This window comes from Aulonocara stuartgranti (assembly GCF_965226115.1).
Source record: "Aulonocara stuartgranti genome assembly, chromosome: 11".
NCBI classification, from domain to species: Eukaryota; Metazoa; Chordata; class Actinopteri; order Cichliformes; family Cichlidae; genus Aulonocara; species Aulonocara stuartgranti.
In genome coordinates, this window is record NC_138947.1 from 25,252,068 (window position 1) to 25,269,207 (window position 17,140).

General features: G+C 39.9%; 1 protein-coding gene across 3 annotated transcripts in view; it reads left to right on the top strand.

Moving 5' to 3' along the window:
- The first annotated feature begins 482 nt into the window (after positions 1–482).
- The window catches only part of grb10b (growth factor receptor-bound protein 10b), a 71,628-nt gene continuing 54,970 nt past the window's right edge, over positions 483–17,140 (top strand). For all 3 annotated transcript variants that reach the window (XM_082552854.1, XM_082552856.1, XM_082552855.1), the window contains exon 1: positions 483–750. The gene's annotated coding sequence lies outside the window, so the exon portion shown is untranslated. The remainder of the gene's footprint in view (positions 751–17,140) is intronic.

Here is a 17,140-nt window from a genome sequence, read left to right on the forward strand (position 1 = left end):
CGGAGACCAGACCAAAAGGCAGCCAACATCCAAAGAAGAGCTTTGAATATCCTTCAAGAAGCCCATACAACTATTCATGAATGCTACTTAAAGAAATTACAGGAAAAAGAGAGATAGTTCAGGTTTGCTTAAAGAATAAAGGTGCTCATGTTAAATATTGACTTTCAGGCTCGTTGGAATTACAGAAACTCTGTTTTTGTCTTTTATTTTCATTCATTAAAGGGCACAAACGTTAGAGTCCCCAAACACAAGAAAACGAGCTACCCCGACAGCATGACGTTATGTCCGCACATAGCATTTCCGGCTCTATAATCCCCTCCGTGTGCTCCCTGACAGCAAGAACTGAACGCCAAGTTCTAGTGTAACATACATCTCCAGAAACCACGGGAACCCTCTGAACACGCCCTCCCCCACTTAGACCTGAACGCCGCATTAATCGGGTCTCTCTAGTGGGCGTGGTCTAATATAAATGGGAGGCGTCGTTTGCGAGGGTGTGTTTGTAAGCGTGCGCGTGTGTTAGAGAGAGAGTCCTCCCCTAGCCGCATGAGATGACGAGTGCCCTGCAGTCTTTACAGTCACTGTTTTTGCGTTCTCCTCTCCTCCTCTGTCTCTAGCGGTTCACTCCGGAATGCTCACCAGCGTGTCCTGATCCAACGCTGTCGTCAGTCCCTTCATCTCCAGCCTGCCCCGGCTCTCCGTGTCCGTCCGCGTGTGAGGGTCGCAGCCTGCCCGAGGTGCTTTCGCTGTAAGGTGGGTGCATGTTTCCGAGAGCATGCTTCTCGTGCGTGTCAGAAGAGTGCTCATTGTGGACGTGTAGTAAAAGTTTAACGATGACACAAGCCATTATGAATGTTCGGGACATGTGCGGGACCTGCCTCCCTCTTTGACAACGGTGTGTCATTGAACTTTGGAAAGTTTATTCATTGCGCCGCTCTTCGGCAGTCACTTGAACTGACCATGTTGTAAACCTACAAGTGGAAAGCTTCCGCTGAAGATGCCCCAGGCTGGCCTGTCCTGAGGCGAACAGGCACGTCGAGAAGCCGTGCGTGAATCTCGTGCAGTGAATCTCGTGCATTTCCCAAACCTTTCTCTGCGTTTCTTGGCATTTATTTTTTATTCCTATTTATTCTATTTATCCCCTTTGTATATTTTATTTATATTTGTCTCTGTATTTATATATATATGTGTGTGTGTGTGTGTGTGTGTGTGTGTGTGTGTGTGTGTGTGTGTATATATATATATATATAACAATTCTGTAACTGTAACTTCGGTCGTTGCTGTGCTTTTTGGAAGTCGAATTTCCCAGAGGAACCCACCCGAGGGATTAATAAAGTTCTATCTTATCTTATCTTATTCCAGTTTGGAATTCCAGGAGCCTGCCTTGTTTGTAGTACTTTGACAGCAGTCTGCAGTGGCCCTTTAGCCTTCTTTGTATCCAGTAGGACTCCAGCTCCCCGTGTCCACCTCCCCCTCCTCCTCTTCTCCTTTACACCCTTCCCAAGAGTTTCACCACTCTCGCCTTATCTCTTTATCCCTTTTGCAGCATTTACTCCGGGAGAGGGGAGGGAGAGGGGTAAAGGAAGTTGTTCCAGGGATACTCTTGTTGCCCCATTGCAGAGGTTCTCAAAGTGGGCTCCTGGGACCCCAAATGGGTCCTTGAGTGGGTTCCAGGTGGTCCAGGATAAAGTGAGAGAAGTATTTTGTTTTTAATGGGTTGTAACAGGTGTCACTTTAGTTGGAAGAAGAATCAATAATGCTCTCAGAGGGTGTAAGCTTCAATCCAGGCTCCATTATAGAGGCTGCTTAGTGTGAAAATCTTTAGGCACCCCGTCTTTGAGCTTTACCCCAAATACTTTGAATGCACAAGGGGAGCCTGTCTGTTGAACACTTCAGTCTGTATTGCACGCTGTCTTAAAGGCCGTTGGAGCACATATTAAGTCAACAGCCCAATATTTTGTCTGTTATACAATACTTTGAGAAACATGTTTGGTGATCACAATTTTAGCAGTGAAAGGATTAGTAAATGAGAGAGCCTGATCATTATCTAACTTTATGTGGAAAGGTCCTGACAAAGCAACTCTTCTTAGGTCCTCTAATCTGCCTTGTCATTTGGGCATTCGTCCAATCAATTTCTTTATTGGCTGCATGTGGTCTCTGCAGAAAGTTACATAACCGCCCAAATTTATGATTCTAGAGACTATTGATGTTGGCCTGTGTGTTTTGAATACAGATCAGTGTTCTCTCTGGGAATGTGGGGTGGGACCAGAGAGGGGCGCTTGGAGGCTGATGCATGACTGACTACTACCACTTTTTTTTCCTTTTTTTTATTAAAGTACTTCTGTCTCGTCAAAATATGGACTATTTGCTTTTCTCTAAACTCAAACTTATCTGATGATCTTCAGTTTTCTTTCAGCCTCCTCTTGTTTAACTATTATTGTATAAAATTGGTCAGCATTAAAGTAGGAATTATATCTAGTTATTTTGAATACAACTACAACATTAAGTTAAATCCTTCCAAAAAAGGCTGCTGTCAGCCCACTAATCCAGTTGTTGATCTATTCACCAAGGTGTTTGTGCTTCACAGACTGATTGACCTAAATGAGGCAATCAGATGAAGGACACTTTTGCAGCCATTCCATTTACAAACAGGTGGTGATAACATATGGAGCAGAACCTGTCAGGTGTGTTGTTGCTGGTGGGGAAAAACCAGCAATATGAGGCTGGCTTCCCTAGAATGAGCTCTGGGATAGCTCATTAACTCAGAAAAGCAAGACTTCCTAATTGCATTTAGTTATTTGCTAAGTTGATTCTCAAGGAACTGGACTGTTAATAGAAACAAGGAAAAGGCACACATAAAAACAGCACAAAATTAAACATAAAACACCTGACGATCAATAACCAATGAACTTGTCTGATATATATATTTTTTTGTTTGTTTTCAACCCTGGTTCTGATATTAAAAAAGAGATTCCAAATCCACAGCATTTAAATTTGGTAGCATGTCTTCAAATTAAGATAAGATAACCTTTATTAGTCCCACACGTGGGAAATTTGTTTTGTCACAGCATACTTAATACTTACTTAATATACCATCTCAGAACAAATACAGGTAGAGGGCAGTGCTGCCAACTCCTGATATCTTACTTAAGTTGCCAGTTGGTGCACATGAAATTGGGAAGTGCTTCTTAAACAGAATCATTATTACAAACTCTTGCAACTTAAAGGATCCTCGTTCCTGCCACCAGAGAGCCAATCAACAGCAGGACCAAACAAAAACATAAGCCACATTCCAGGTTATGATGTTCACAACTGTATTATGATGGTATGTCTACTTATTGTAGTCAAGCTGTACTGTACCGTGCAAAAGCCCTGAGCCAACCCTCATTTATATTTGGTAGGGAAATGGGTGATTTATTGAAACATGTGCAAATATACACAGAAATGCATTATATAAGGCAAAAACAGTTAATACAATTCTCATGAACTTGAAAGTTGATGTTTGGCAACCTGTATTCATCATCATTACAGCTTGAATGAGGCCAATCCATGACTGGTGGTGCTGCTTTGTGGGGATTTCCTTTTCTTTTTCCTCTGTCTTGCTATGCTTTTAAATCTTAGCCTATTCCCCCTGTTTCCCTTCCGTAAGAATAGCTTTTTGACAGCAACCCATCTACTGAAACCATTTCTAATGAGGCTTTAGTGAATAGCCGATGTATCAACTGAAGCATCAGATGCATCTCTTAGGTTCTGTGTCAGGTCTTTGCTTAAAGACATGATTTTCAGATGGTGCTTATTAGGGCTGCCACGATTTGTCGACTAGTCACGATTACGTCGACTATCAAAATCGTCGACGACTGATTTAATAGTCGACGCGTCGTTTGAAACTTTGTACGATCACAAAAGACGCAGGCATAAGTGGCAGGATTTAAGAGTGTAATAACGGACTGAAACAGAAGATGGCAGCATTGCATGTACAAGGATGTCAGCTACCGTTAAACCCCAAAGAAGAAGAAGAAGCAGCTGTGTCCCAGAATTCATAGCGCGGCCCAGCGCAGTTTCCAACAATGGCGGCAGCTAGTTAGTTTTAATGTTACTCTTATTATTCTTTCTGGTCACAAAATAAACGTTTAACATATTTTCAGGCGAGAATGTAGCTGTGTAAACCTCAAATATCTGCTCAGTTTATCAGGACACCACATATTTTCAAAAGCGCTCCGACGTTTTCGGAGACATCTGTTACCCACTAGCTCATTAGCGAGCCGGGGGCTAGGCTCACTAGCGCCGTGAGAACACCAGACTCCCCGCAAATCGTTTTCAAACCCACCGCCGTCTTTCGCTACTCAGGTTAAATATATATGAGTCACTTAGATAACTTAAAATGTTATTGTTTGGCTTTTTTTTTTTTTTTTTTTTTTTTTTTTTTAGTATTTTATTTGTTCCTGAGTAAATCAGTTTGTCTGAGATTAAAGTTATAGTTTTTACCAGAGGCGGAGCCAGACATTTGAAACACCCGGGGCTTAGCCCTAAAGGGTAGTATGCATGTGGGATTTTTTTTTTTTTTTTTTTTTTTTTTTTTTTTTGGGGGGGGGGTGTTTAGAAATGACTGAAAGATTAATTGGCTCTGTTTTGAGTTTTGTTCAATAATGAATGACTTCATATAGGGAAAAATATATATCACATGTGCAGGACACCTTAAACTAGTTTTTTAATTAAGCAGCAAGGCAGAACAAAGTCGGGGGTGTATCAAGACACGAAGACTAAACCCCAATTCAACCAGACCCAGAACTGATCCGGAATTAAAACAGGACTACAAGAGTTCAAAATCAGGACTACTTAGGACTTAACAAAGACAGAACCAGAATCAGAACTAGATGATAGTAGCACTAAAAATCATCATAGACCTGCACTACACTTATTTTTTTTTAATTCTACCAAAGTCCACTATTTAGATTGAGAAAAGTTTATATAATTATTTAGCCTTGTTGTGCAAACAAGCCTGCAGAACTTAATAATTGTAGAATTTGAAAAATAACAAACCTAAAAAGAAACACTAGGTACGAGATACACGAGGACCTATGATACGGTGATACTTTTGGTAAACAACCATTTGACTAACATGTATGTCTCACCTGCTCTTCTTCATCTCTGTTCTGTCCTCATTCTCCATCTCCCTCTCTGTTCCTCTCTCTCCCTCTTTGTGCTGACAATCATCAAATATACAGTTGAAACCACATATTTATGTACTCTTCAGATCAAAACACAAACACTTTTTTAATTGTAAGATCAAATCAAACTAAATGTTTATTTTTTTAGATTGATAAATATAAAAAACATATTTGTTAACTTTAAGGGTAAAGAGAGAAACTATCTGTATTTCTTAATTGCAAATGGCACCAAATTGTATTCAAACTTGAGCCACATTTATGGAGCTCCACAATTCTTTTCCTGGTGTTTTGGTTGACATCTCTTGATTTTCCCATTTCAAAGAAACAGGCTCTGTGTTTTGCCTTATATGCATCCACAGGTGTGCCACCAATTTACTCACATGGACTCTACTAACCTATCAGAAGCTTCTTCAGCTCAGAATGGAATCGTCTGCAGTTTTCTTATTAATTAACAATAAACTTAGTGTACATGTACTCCTAAATTTGATCAAAGTGATAAAAAAACAGAAAGCTCTGTCTCTCTTTATTCTGACATTAAACTAATTCAAAAGATATTTCAATATTTATCTAACAAAAGTTTACTCTAAATTGATGTTGTACAGTAAAAAATTTTTCTCCCTAAAGTGTATGTAAATATCTGGTTACAAATGTGAATATCCTGCTGTGTACTGAAACCCCTCTTGTTTTGCATAGAAATATACTGAACAACATACAAAGCATAATATATAAAATAACATTTACCAGAGTTTTTTCTTTTAAAGAAGCCTCTAATGTCCATTCTTATATTTCAGTACATAACTGAAACCGATTTAGTCGGGGAGGGTAAGAACTGAAAATATGAAATAAACACATGTAAGCTAAGACTCTTAAAAAAATAGCATTTGTTCGCTTTTCATTTCGCCATTTGTTGATTCACTTGAAGAGCAAGTAACGTAATATGGGTCAAGTGATCAGTTTGATATCAATCTTTCGTGATTCACCGTCATATTTACATTATTTGTACGGTACGAATGATTTGCTTTGGTACCTGGTCAAACTTAAGCTCTCCTTAGTATAGCTGGCTCAGTTTCTCCAACAGCGCACTCACAGGCAGCAGCTGCCCCGCCCCCTCGCTCAGTCGCTTAGTGCCTGAGCTCGGATCATACCAATATCAGGGGGGATTCACGCACAGTCGTAAATTCCCACAGTGTGCACTATGTGCTTCGAATATTGTGTGTACTTTTTCTTTTATACAGTTGTCAGCCAGACATCTAACTATGGAAAAATTACACTCCAAAAGACCCCGGGCTTCTGACAAAACAACCCAGGCTTAAGCCCAGTAAGCCACCCCCAGGCTCCGCCCCTGGTTTTTACACAGCTGAATAAACGTCAAGCAGACAGCTGATTATCAGAAGTGTGAGATGCTCCAGAATATACTCCAGTGTCCTGTTATATTTTAGATAGCAAGGAGTTTATTAAACTTCACCGAAACAATCTGCAAATTTCATTAAAATTTAATAAACTATCATCTTGTCTTTATTTTTAGTTAGCACAGACCTTAAACACTTAAAGCTGTAAGCTAATGATAGTTATATAAGAGCAGATGCTGCTGGTGCAATAAGCTGTAGTTTTACGTCTAATGGATGATGATCTGATTAGTCGACTAATCGCAAAAATAATCGGTGACTAGTCGACTATCAAAATAATCGTTTGTGGCAGCCCTAGTGCTTATCTGCTGTAGATAGTGTTGTATGTCTTCTTTTTTTTGTTTCGTCCCCCTCTTAAGGCTTGCCACTTCCTTCGGTCCTCTATCTCCAGTTTCCTCAAATTTTATAAATTTAGTCCAGCTCAGTTTGATCTATACAGGGCCAAATCACTGTATAACAACAGTTGCCTTAAAACCCTTTTGTTGTAACACCCTACAATGATACAGGCAAGACAGAGATGCCCCACCCACCCAAATGAGTAGGCACTTTGGTGGCAGTGGGAAGGAAAAACTCCCTTATAATAGGAGGAAACTTCTGTAGCAGGCTCAGGGAGGGGCAGCCTCTGCTACGACCGCTTGGGGGTGAGAGGAGGAAAATGTAAATGGTTAAGCCCAAGGGCTGGAATGAAATTGAGTGACAAAGCAGCTAATGCCCAAATAAAAACCTTGAATGATCTCTCAGAAGGCCTAGAGAACTATTACTCAAAACCAATTTAAAAATGAAATGAAGGTCAGCGCTCCTTTATAGCAAATTGTAACAACATCAGGGGTAGCTAAAGAGATTTACACAGAACTGTAGGTAAGTGAAGTTGTTTTTCTTGGTTTATTGTCTTTAATGGGAGTTCGCATGATATTTGGTGAGATGAGCTTGAGGAGTTGATCAATTTGCCACTCTGGGCTGAGCTGTTAATGATGCAAAATATTTAGCATGCAGTAAAACATGACCGATTTAAGCGGTGTTTCAGCACAAGCTATTTTATGTCCCCGTGACCACTGAAAGTTATTGCTCTTTCCCAGTTTAGATGGGATCTTGGTCTTGATGAAATCGCTGCCAAGTGGTGAGACTTGGTTCTCACACAACTTTGAAGTGGCCTTATCACGTGGCTGCCGCTACATATCGTTTCTATATCTCAGAGGTAAAGGTTTGTGATCATGGTATCGGTCAACAAGGTTAAGCAAAAACAAAAAAAACTGTCAGATTTCACGAACCTTGTCAGAGAGGTAGCGCATGAGTAAAAGAAGGACCCATTACATTTTGGTGCAGACTTCGGTCACTTTTTGAAAACAATGGAATAAAGGGCATTGACCTCGTTGGGAATGCTCTCTCTAAATGCCCTTCTAGTTTGATTATTTTGTGGTCAAATCACTGCGCACATGGCAACTGCCAGAGCTGCGGTTTCTTTCACCCCCTCCAGCACCAGTCCTGCTATTTCAAGTCAATGCTAAGTAAGCACAGGCATGATGGGGCATGAACTCTGTACAGCTACAGGCTGCCAAAACGCTGCTGACTGCACGTATTCCAAAGAATTTTACAATAAGTTATACTTCAATCCCACAAGGATTCAGGTTTGTGTATTTCATAAGAATCTACAATGAGTTTGGTTCTGTTGCACATACTTTTTTTATTTTTTATTTTTTTAATATCGTCTGCTTTGCAGTAATAAATCCAATTATTTCAAAGCCAAGACTTGAGTCTCGTTTTAAACTCGAGGCGATGTGACATACGGTAGGTACGTATATGTATGCAGTGGGTATCTCTGTTACTGCTGCTTTTATAAATGCATAGTTTCACTTGCTGTCCAAGGGGAAAATTAGCAGAGATATCCTGTTAACTGGTATTGGTGGTGTAAGAGCTTGTGGTCGTGCTCTGAGCAGCATTCCATCAGGTCTTGCGTCAGCTAACAGTCATTCAGAACTGGTTGGTCTGGGCTTATACACTGTTAATACCCCCCCTCCCTGATGCCATGACACCATTAACCTAGGTCTGCTCAGGGACCACAGCATAGTTCATGTTATTCCACTGACTCCGGATCTAAAAGCAGAGCAACTTTACCCTTTGTGCCAAAATGTTCAGCTGAGCTGTCGGTGATTAAAAACTTGTGATGTTAGGGACAGCTTTTTGAGTTTCTGGACAAAGGTAAATTTAGACTCAGTTGCATAAACATGTATAATTTATTTCTTTTTTTGGACTGTGTATACTGTTAAAATTGTATACATTGGATTGAGTGTCCCCGACTGCTTACAGAATAATGAATGCCTTGGTATCTCAACTATAACTGCTGAGTAATCATGTATTGCTTTGTGAAAAGTAATTTCTAAGAACCTAAACCCTTGCCAAAGGAAAAACTTTGTGGTGTTATTCTTCCCCCCCACCTCCATACTGTAAATATGGACCTGTATAAACCTGATTCTCACCACTTTCCACTTGTGACCTGAGGAGATGCAGTGCTTGCTTGTCTAAGTACAGTGGATAGTTTCTCACTGTCTGGTGTTCGCCCAAATGTAGCTGAAAGCCTGTGCGAGTGGCAAGAATGTTTCCTTTATTCTGCAGGTAACAAAACGCCTACCGGAGCCTGTGGTCACTTGGGTGCAGGTAATGTGCTGTGGTTGCACGGTGATGATGAAATGACCCCTCTTATACATAGTTACAATATTTAGTTTTAGTTCTCACAGTGTAGCCCATTGTCTTTGTCTAGGTGCAACCTATCTCCTACTTTTACTTACCATCTTTATCAGTCTTACTATGTTAGATGGAATCTGCAAAGCAAAATTAGCTGTCTTCATGAACTGCGTGATTAATTTTTTATTTTTCCCCTAGAAACTATCCCCAGCAAGAACTCTTAACAGTATTTGTGGTGTTAGTTATATCTGTTCTGGACTAAATCGGTGTCTTAGTCTCTCTTGTATCTGAATGCCACACCATTGACTATGAACATGTTTATTTTTCTGTACATTACTAGATTTTCTGCCCCTTGGTTTGCCAGTATTATTTCTCAGTCTTAAAAGGGATTAGGACTTAATGTGGTGTACTTTGGTACTTATGAATAGGACTTATGTTAAGTCCTTGTTACGGTAATTGTTTTTCAGACAGCCAAGTTTGTTAGCATTCCTAAGACTAAGTAAGTAAAATAAGTCTTATTCCCCTAAAGTGGTCACGCAGAACTCAAGAGCCTTTCTGATTTGAGTTTTCATTACAAGGACAGTTTTAGTTGGGTTTGATGTTTTGTTTTTGTATGGAGGATGAGACTGTGTGACTCAGTTTTGGTATTTATCAGCTTTATGGTGTGGCATTTCTTTGCATGTTACAGCGCTGTACAGTTAACGGTGTTGGGTGCTCCCACCACCTAACGTGTTGTAAAGATGGTGTCATGAGAAGGCAAATACATCTAATGTAACCCCTTGGGGCCACCACTGCAACCAAGTTGAGTGCAAGCATCGTGGCTCCCAAGCCTGGTCCATTCATCTATGCCATTGCATAAGACCAGTTCGCCAAAGCAGCCAAGTGAAATCCTCATCCAATTAGGCACTGTCCACATTTCCAAAAGGCTTTTCTCTCCTAGACTGGTGCTATTCAGCCTACCCCGGCATGACATCAGGCCCTCTCTTATAGCCCCACTTTACGCTGCTGCTCACAAATAATGAAAGCTGCCAATTAATGACTAATCAAGATGTGCAACAAGCACATCCACTGAGGAGTGACTACCATCTGATCTGCTGATTAAAACAGAAGACAGAGATCCTCTGTTTAACTTTTTCTTTCCGTCTTTCAGCGTTGCATTGCTGTAAAAACCGCCAGCTCTGGCAACCTTACTAGAAAGGCTTAAACATTAATAATTTCAGGTATTGGCAAGTGTCAATAGTTATTTGTGGGTTTAATATCTTACAATACATGCAGTGAATTATATTTGTTTAATAATGTTCAAGATATAAAGAAATTACACAGATTTAAAGATAAACCTATGGAGCCTAAGGTATCGAGAGTAAATCTCCAGCTCACTCGATTTACATTATGGTGCTGTATGTGTCAAAGTGCTACACCCTTACCACTCACACTCTGGCATGTAATAGATTTCTGTAGGTTGCCCTGTCATAGGACGAATTGATAACATGCAGCTTTAAAAACTGAATATTATCACTTAAGGTGTCTGGCTTCTTTAAACATACAGAAAAATGACTGACCTTCCCTCCCTCAGGGTTGGGTTACGGTCATTCCCTTCAGTGGGTTCTCCACAAGTCCCTAGACATTAGTTGGAGCTGTTTCAATTCTTGAATTGAGACACTGTTTATGGTCTGGACTGAAGCACAGGGGCTGAGACTGAGAGAGGGTTTGGAGAAAGGGGCGGTAGCTGGTCTGTTACACTGCAGCATCGATTAACTGTGATAATCGGAATGGGTAAGCTTGCCATAGTTATTGTACCAGAGTCTGATCTGTTCAGATTTAGAAAGTTGTCAAACACCAACTTTGGGCTTCGTTATGTATTCCATGTCAAGAAGGGGCATTATAAGAATTCTTAAAAACACATTACCTGATATTTTTTGGACACTTGGGAGCAGTAGAAACGAGCTGTAAATATGGAATTGTCATAATCACATCTGCTAACAGATCAATTGGCAACCATCTGGCAAATGCCAGTCGCAAAGGGAAAAATGTGTTTCTCAACTAGTTAGCGAGACTACCGTGGTTTGCAAGTCACTGACTTGTCTGCAAACACTCACCAGCTAGTCTCTAAGTGGTCATAAAACTGAAAGATGGCCACAAATCAGAAATGGAGACAGGTGCTTTCAAAGTAAAAGTTGTGCTTTTGAAACATGTTGGCTGCAGCAGTCAGGGACAAGTTACAGCAAACAACTGCTCAGCTGGTAGTTAGTGTTGATAGACAAATCAGCCACAGGCAAAGATTGCAAACTGCTAGTGACCAGCGCTATCAGCAGGAGGTTTTTGGTGCTGCAACTTCTTAAAGAATGATTTCAAATAGCGAATGGCAACAACAGTTGGGGAAAAGGAAAAATATATAAGTGGTGATTGTTATTGGGTTGCCAACCAGTCTTTGGTGATTCATGGATGGATGGATTTTCTTTCTTCCTTGGTGATTATTTGTTTGGCAGTTCTTTAGAGACCAAAACCAATCCATCTATTTTCTGCCACTTATCCTAGTTGTGTAGATTTTGAATCTCTATTACTGCAAAAAAAAAAAAAATTATTCATGTTTTTTCCAGCAAAAGTAACTTGGCAAGTACAGATTTGTGCAAACATAAATAATGTCTAAAGACTGTTCTTACAAAAAAAAAAAACTTGGTCAGGACAGTCACAATCACACTTGTGACTATCTCATAAACATTACATCAGTCATTAGAGTCACTGCAGTGAATTCTTTTAACACCCATCTTTGAGCTATGACTTAACTTTAACTACACACCTCAAGACGGACACATAAGCCCCACCCAAAGTTCTCAGTAGGACAAAGATGGGCAATGCAGGCGCACATGTAACCAAGCAGCAGTTATTACAGCTGCGTCTAAGGAAGCGGCAGGGGCTGGCAATAACTGAACGTTCATGATTTAATTCCAGAATGCTTTTCTCCAAAGACTGTGTGAAGAAAAGCCATACATATTGGAATCGACTGGGTGGATGTGAAGATGCATTATAGAGTACGGTGTTTTCAGTATTCTTATTTTATCGATAAAATCGATTCATCGATAGCTGCAGCACTACTGCTAACTGCCCGCTTTGTGTGCCAACAAATGTTGTCATTTATAACTTCCTCCTTAAGCACCAACTGCCAGTTAATTTGCCATCTGCTCAAATGAGAAACATTTACCTAAACGGTGTTCTTTTTCAATTATTGCTACTCTTGAAGTCATCAGTTACCATCCAGTAAAACTGTTTATTCTGTGTCAATTCTCTTAAGTAATGTTTGCAGTAGTAAAAAGAACTGAAGGACTGGGTTACTCTTGCTTACAGGGGCTCGTGCAGACAACTGCAGGAGCCACTGACAAGTGGTTGTTTTTGTTATACTTTTTTTTTTTTTTTTTTTTTCAGGTCCACTTGGAATCCACCTGAAACAATGCACATGTTCACCCTCTGATAAAATCTGTCCAAAGCAACTTGACCATTGCATACTAGCAGACTCAAAATATAATGGCGGTGTAACAAGTTACTTTTCTCTACCCCTCGGGTTAGAAGCGGACTCTTTCGTCAGGCTCTTGACACTTCCATTTGAAGATGTCGAGTGATGTCAAGCTTGTTCCACCTGCACTTTGTTGCGGTGACAGGACTTGCATACATCCTAAAACAAGAGCTGAGCATCTCATGTACATGGAAATCAAGGACGCGATCTTATGTTGTCTGCATCATAATCACAGGATTGACTGTCGAAGAATATAAAAGGGTGCTTCATTTTAATCTTACCTGGTTTGACTAGCATTGCATGAAGTGTGTTAATATATAAAATATATTAACGAGACATGAATTTTATTTGGAAATCTGTTCCTGTTGTGAGCACGTTCTCAAAACGCAACCTTTTTTCTAATAATCTTTAAATACTGACTTATTAAGCCGTCGAACATCTTTCCCATATTTTTCCCAGTGGGATGAGAGAGAATGAGTGAGGGAGAGATCAAAGGTGTTCAATGAGTGATCAGAATCCCTGCAGGAGAAACAGGTGAGCTTGGAAAAGGAGTCCTGTGCAGATGTTGACTCCAGGGCATTGGTCTGTTTTAAGAAAAAGCACAAGACCACCCCTTTAGGGGTTAAAAAAGTCACCTTTTGATGTTATGATACCTAACTAGGAAGCTTAAACACTGTGTAAGTGTGTATTGTAAATGATTGCACACTAGATGCACATTGATATTAAATCATATTACAGAGGACTGTATTGCCTGTGATTCCTCTGTCAACAGTGTGTGGAAAGAATGCTCTCTGCGTTCCAGAGATGACTGAGTAGAGTTGAACAGCCACCTGTTAAGCTGTGTCCAGTCTAATCAGCTGGAATTAGGCTGACTGCGGTGAACATATTTTACAATTGTATACACAACAAGAGTAGTTGACACAGCTGTGTGTGTGTGTGTGTGTGTGTGTCCCCAATAACGAAAGAGGTATAAAGTGATATACTATGGTAAAGTATTGAGTGTGTCACAGATCCTAGCAGGAAGCTATGCTGTGACTGGATTGGTAAACTAATCAGTAACTAACATGCTGACACAAAGTAGGAAATACAAACTGAACAGACAGGTTGGCAGTTAATACAGAAAAACTAGAGCAAAGGGCATGAAGTTTATTTTTAATTTTTAAAGTAACTACTCAGAATCTTGTTTCCAAGAAAGGTTGTGGTATTATGTAAGACGGGGTAGGCAACCTTTCTGATGAGTGCCATCTAAAATTTCCTCAAAGTCAGTGTGCCATATGATTGCATTAGCAATAAATTTCATAACGCTCTATATTAACAGTTACACACTATATAGAACCACTTTATAGAATTATATTTGTTTGCAGATGTTGGCAGCTATCAGCGAATAGTTATCAGCTATTTTGAAACCCAAAAAAAGACACTTTTTATCCATAACAAGAACTCCATAACACCAGATGAACTAAAACAGAAAAGGCAAATGCTATTTATGATCTCCTCACAACAATAAGAAAAATAAACTGGGCCAATATGGCATGTTTGTTAATATAGAGATACAGAGTTAATGTGATCTTAGATTAATTCACTGCGTGTCGTGCCCAGGGCTGAACTGGGACAAAAAGAAAAACGGCCCGGGTATTTTGACTAGAGACCGGCCCACCAGGTATTATAGGAAAAGCCATAAAGCCTTTGAATGAAAACAAATGCTGTTGTGACAGTGATATACAGTCTTGTTGGTATATGTATGATTTCTATACATTTTACATCAGATAAAAACTTTGGTTGTAAGATTCAGACAATTATTTAATAAAAACTAGACATTTTAAATGAGAATAAGAAAGAAAAGTATTTCCTTGTGCCCCCCTTTCCCTTTTAATGTCCTACCTGGCCCCCTGGCAAAACTTTGCTAGACCCGCCCCTGCACAGTTACCAGCTGTCAGCTACATAGAAAAGGATCCTGGTGTTATTTGTCTCTCAGAAACAGTTCATAACTTCCCTTCAACTCATTCATGTCACCTAAAAGGTAAACCTGTTTCTCCATCACAGCTCTGATGATTCAGTAAGGACATCTCCTGGTTTCATCTTCATGTTTCCCTCTCACCAGATAACCAAACCGATATCATGACCAGCAGCTTTTACAGCTGTGGCTCCAGCAAACATCAGCTGATACTTAAAATTAATATTAAATAAATTCTAACAACAGCTGATCAAGCTTAAATGTGCTGCTGTTGTTTAGCGCGACATCCGCTGGTTTCCTCTTTCTGGCGCAAAGTGGGCGATAAACAAACAAGAGAGAAAAGCCGATCAGCTGATCATTGATCAGTTTCATGAGAGGGAGGGGGAGAGAATGAGAGAAGAGGCAGCTGGCAGCGTAAACACAGAATAACTCCAGCTCTGTGTCTTTTTCATTCTAGCTGAAGTCCGGGACAAACTGTTCCTTCTCAGCTCAACACAAAACGCGTAATATTTTCTCTCAATACGGGACGATTCCGTTTTTTACGGGACGGTTGGCAACTCTACTAACTAACCTTATGAATAAAATAAAGTTCACTATCAGTAACATCATAGCACCCACCAAACAACTGAACAACGGAGTTATTTTTACACATCTGCCAGCATTTGGCCAATGCACCACCTTTCATTGTTTACCGTTACAAAAAAAAAACAACAACAAAAAAACATCGGCTCATAAAAACAAAAAATCACCATTGACCCACCGGGAAAATGCCCAATGGCCAGTCCAGCTGTGGTTGTGCCATCAGTTAACCCTTGGCGTGCCAGCCGTGGAACGCGTGCCCCGGGGATGCCGACCCCTGATGTAAGATGTAAATTAGAAAGAGAATGCAATGATTTTCAAATCATTTTAAACTACTCCGTAAACTTTTGCCATGTCTACTTTTGACCTGAGTGCTGGTAACAAGCCGGATGGTAGAGAACACAGCATCCATGATTTCCCAAAAGAATAGGCAACCAAAGCAGTTTAACACCTAAGCACAAGGAAAAAGGGGAGAAACTATAGTAAACCAAGTGTAATAATAGCAGCCTGACATGAGACTTATTTTTTTTAAGGTTTTGCCACAAAGCACTATTTGTGTAATTTCCACTGAGTTCTTGCAACTTGTTTGGGGTGGGTTAAATGCTATCTTAGAAAAGTCCTGCATGATGGAAATGTTGCAGTGGGACACTGCCCTCAAATCAGTAGACTATATATGCATGGTTTGCTTTCATATAACATTTTTAAAACTTCAGTAACAATAAATAATAAAACCATGCAGTGAATGTGTAGTTTTGTTGTTATGGTGATATACACAAAACTGGAACTTCCTGTTTGCTGTGGTGGGCTGGGCATTTTCTAGTTGGCTTCTACTAAGTAAAAATCACAGAAACTCTAACAAAACCCTATATTTAGAAAACACTCAGCACCAATGTGGACTTGGTGGGATTTTTCTCTTAATGAGCTGGGACACGGTATTACACAACATTGCACTGGACCAATAAGCCATTACTCAGAGCTAAGGCAATTATTCAGTTAGGGCTTTACTTCCCTCGAAAGTTCATTTGATGTATTTGTAGGAGGATGTTGTTTAAATAGCACACTTTGGCCTTTTATATTATACAGCAGCTTACACAGTACTTGATGCACAGTGTTTACATATAGCTGTGCAGTTACACTTAGGGAAGTTGTGAAAAGAATAGATTTTTGAACAAATAGAAGTTCTGCATGCTTAATTGGTCTAGTGGTTAATGTGCTGATATGTGCGTATACCTCAAGGGTCCAGCTTTAATATCCCAAGGTGATAAGCCCTGCAGTGATGCCAAAGGTAAGGTCAGAAACCTTGGCTAATTGAAGTCTCATGTAATCAGCAGAAACATTTCCCTGAGTTCTCCTGTATTATATGGTGGCGAGTCAGGGGATGACTTCACTGGCCCACTGATGGATGTTAAGAAAAGTACAGGCCGAGTCTGCAAATAACAAACGGGTCGTATAGCATGTGCAAGCTGTTATCACAATATAGTAGTCAGACTGCAGACTACTATATTGTGATCAAAAAGAGGAATGAACATTTTAATTATCATAATTAATAATCCTATCATATAGGATACAAAGATAGCATTTCCCCAAACAAGTTGCAAGAACTCGCAGTGCAAATTACACAAATAGTGCTTAGTGACCCTTTTCAAAAAATAAGTCTCATGTCAGACCGCTATTCTTACACTTGGTTTACTATAGTTTCTCCCCTTTTTCCTTGTGATTTTTTTTTTTTCCTTGTGCTTAGGTGTTACTATAGTAAACCAGGTGTTTTGCTTTTTTGTTTGTTTGTTTGCTTGCTTGCTTGTTTTTGTTTTGCTGGTTTCACAAAGGAAAAATTTATGATTTACAGTTA